This window comes from Pteropus vampyrus, unplaced genomic scaffold (genome assembly GCF_000151845.1).
Source record: "Pteropus vampyrus isolate Shadow unplaced genomic scaffold, Pvam_2.0 Scaffold99, whole genome shotgun sequence".
NCBI lineage: Eukaryota > Metazoa > Chordata > Mammalia > Chiroptera > Pteropodidae > Pteropus > Pteropus vampyrus.
Genome location: NW_011888880.1, coordinates 669000 through 673065, shown reverse-complemented (window position 1 = coordinate 673065; position 4066 = coordinate 669000).

The following is a 4066-nucleotide window of genomic DNA, read 5'->3' as shown; positions in this document are numbered from 1 at the left end:
TTATTTTCCCATCTCCAATCTAATTTTTCCTTCTGCAGATTCAATCGGTATTAATAGATTCTTGTGCATCCCTCCAGAAAAATTTGAATGTGAATGTCAGTATTTCTATAAAGATTATATTCTCCGTATTATTTTGCATCTTATTTGGTTTATTTCATAATATTTCTTGGAGAACTTTTCTTTACCGGCATATTTTAATCTACCTCATTTTTTAACAGCTTCATAGTATTCCATTCTATTTATTCTATTTGTTTAACCAGTTACATATAGATCAACAATTACACTGTATGCATTATTTTGTTATTACTGTCCAGGCCTAGGCTAGGGCAGGAGGCAAAAAATATCCCACAGTGGCATACTGATTATTTTGAATTAAAGTTTCTTGAAAAGGAGGCTGTGCAAGAAGAGTCCATTGACCCTCCTTGATCTCCTTGAACAAAGGAAATAAATCTCCCCCATGACAAGTGACCTCCTCGCTCTGTGGGGGCTGAGAGAGACACCTTGATTGTTGATGGTAAGGAATACAGAGCAGATAAGCCTGTGTGATTTTTATTAATTTACCACCCAATACCTCTTTTTGCTTTGATTCCTCACTAATGGGCACCCAAACCAAAGTTTCCTCGTCCTGTAGATTCTTCGCAAATTTATTTTATTCCTTTGTCTAAAAAGTATAAAAAGCTGGGTTGTTTGATCATTTCTCTGGGTATCCTTTATGACTTCCTATGCATATGTATTAAATTGTTTTTTCTCCTGTTAATCGGGTCTGGAATCAATTTTATCATTAGTCCAGCCATAAGACCTCAAGAAGGTTGGGGAGCGGGGAGCACATAATTCTCCTCCTCCCCAATATTACAAAGCTGCTGCTAACTTTTACATATATTCTTAGGGACACACGAAAATGTCTGTATAATAAATTCTTAGAAATAGAATTTTCTTGTCAAAAACAGATACATTTAAAATTTGGAAAGCACCAGATTTTCCTCAGAAAACATCTGTTTGCATTTTCACTAAAAGTGTATTAGAGTGATGGCTGCCCACCTTTGTCTATACAGTATAGTATCAAAATTTTTGATCCTTGTAAATCAGATGTAAAAATCATCTCTTAGATTTGTTTTTATTATGAGTGAGGTTGAGCCTCTTCCATACATTTATAAGATACCCATACCCATACTACTTTCTATGAACTGTTTTCTGCCCATTTAAAAATTCGATTTTTTTATTACCACATATTAAGGAAGGTAAGCTTAAAAGTCCTATGACACATATCGCAAGTATATTTCCTAATCTGACTTTGTTTACAGGATTTGTTCAACAATTTTTTTAGCTTTATGTAATTGTTATTTTATTTTTTAAACTAATGGCTTTTTAGTGTTTTATCTTGTTTAGAAAAAAAAAAACCTTTCCTATTCCATTACTATATAAACATTCTTCCATTTTCTTCTTGTGTTTTTACAGAATTGTTTTAGAGGATGCAAGGTGAAAAACTGGTTTAATTTTAACATTTGAATTGTTGACAAATCTGGAATTTATTTTAAGAATAAGAATAAACTAAATATCCAAATTTTTTTCTTTTTGATGGCAACAATTAAAATTCTAGTTGTAGCAGATTCTAAATTATCTTGTGTATTTTTTATCTATCCTGGACCTCAATAGTGTTCCGTGGGTCTAACTATTCCATATGCCAGCACAAAAAATATTGTATTAATGCATTCTTATATTTGGCAGATTTAGTGTAGCCCTATAATTTTTTATTCACCATTTAAAAATTTTATTTCCTTTTTGTTTCCTTAATGGATTTTAGAACTTACTCAATTAGTTCTAAGAATAATTCAAAATTAATAAGTTTTATTAATGTGAATCTACCAAATTTATAAATTAACTTAGGGAGAATGTACATCTTTATAATACTGAGTCTTTTTATTCAAGAAAAAGTTACAGCTTTTTGTTTATGCAAGTTTTCATTTATATGTCTAAGTAGAGTTTTTAAAAAATTACATAGGCCAAGCATAATTCTCGTTAAGTTTATGACTAGGTATTTATCTTCGTGCACAATATTATAAATGCAAAATTTTCTTTATATGTCTCACTTGGTGGCTGGGCTCTGAAAAGCTATTGATTTTTATGCTAAAGAGGTAGCTAGTCACATTAATAATTTCCTTCATTTTTTTCCTAATAGAATTTTAGATGATTAACTCAGGCTGTCTAGAAATACAATAAAATCATCTATAGATAATTATAATTTCCCTTCTTCATTCGCAATTTTTATACCTCTGATTCTTTTACTCCAAGTTGTGTTGGTTTGTGCTTCATGAAAATTTTTAAATGAAAGCAGTGAGAGTGGGTATTTGCCTCTTAATATATTGTTGGCTTCTATTTGCCAATATTATATATTTGACTTTTAGATCAATATTTATAAGTAAGACTAGCATATTTTCTTTTGTTTCTGTATTTCTGCCAGATTTTTGTCAAAGTAGGTCACTTTCTTTATGGTGTCTTTTAATAAACAGTCTTGTATTTCAATGTAATTAGTGTATCAATTTTTTTTTTGAGTTTAGTACTATTTGTGACTGTTTTTAAAATATTTCTCTGCCCCAAAGCCAAAAAGACAGTCTCTTAACATTTTGCCCTAAAATTTTTTAAGTTTTACCTTTCAGATTAAATTTTTAATCTACTTAGAATTTATTTTAGTGTATAGAAAGAGGCAGTGATCCAAGGTTTTTTTCCAAATGGATAACTAATTATCTCACACCATTTATCATATGGCCCATCTTTCCTCTATTTACACTTTTGTCACACATCCTTATGACATCATGGGATCCATACATGTACCTTACACTGGCTAGTTCTTTTAATACAGTGTTGAACAGAATCAGTGATAGTGAGCATCTTCTTTGCCTTCTTCCTGATTTTAAAAGGAATGTTTTTAATATTGTACCATAAAAATGATTTCTGCCAACAGAATTAAAAAGTGATCCGAAGACTTGAATAATTATTTAACCAAAAAAGATATATGAATGGCAAATAAGTACATGAAATGTTTACCAACAACACAAGTCATTAAAGAAATACAAATTATTTCAAAATGATAGCTCTATGTCCCCTCTAGAATGTCAAATAAACATCTTACAAAATTGTTGCATGACTATGTGGAATACTTAGCTTTTGTTATTATTTTTATTATTCTATATTTATTCTAAAGACAAAAGAGATCCGATAGAGATTTTGGCTAAGATGCAACGCAACCATAACTGTCTTTAAAAAAGATAAGCCTGGCAGCAATCTGAAGGATGGACTGGAATGAGTAGTTTTAGGGGTACAGAGGCCCCAGAGAAGGAAGCTCTTAGGCATATGCCACAAAAGAGAATGGAAAGCTTGAACGACAGCAGTGAGAAATGGAGGAGCAGATTAAAAAGCCATTCCTGAGAGAGAAATTGATGGAGTCTGGCGTATGATTACATGTAAAGCATCAAGATTCCAGAATCAAACTATGGTTAGCACTGTCCTAAAATATCAGATATTGAAATATACATTTCAAAATAGCAAACATTATATAAATTATATCACTCTAATATTAGGGGACAATATTAGTGAAGTTTGGTTCCAATTAATTTGGAAAATCCTTAAAGGATAATCTTGAAGGTTTTGTTTTATCAGATGTTCAGATAAGCATAATTAAATCCATCAACATTTTTTTTTCAGTTGTGGTATAATACCACACTTAGTATGGACACAATATACTTACAATGCAAATTTGACTTGTTGGCTCAGAATAAAATACAGGAAGAAAAAGAAATTAGAAGAAGCAATTTTTTAGCTATGTTGTCTGTGAGCAGATACCCTAAAAATGGAACAGAAATTTCATACATTTTGAGCAGGACTGGGTTTATTTAATGTATTTAGCCTATCTTGACAAGTTGAAAAAATATATAAAATGTCTCTCCTTATATTTAGTTTAAAAGGCCAAGCATGTGTTTTCCTGAAGGCTAGCAGGGAATTGTTTTCTGCTTTATCTTGATCTTCATCTCTGGTTCAAAATGTTTGTTTCTGCCATATTGAAAAGGATCTT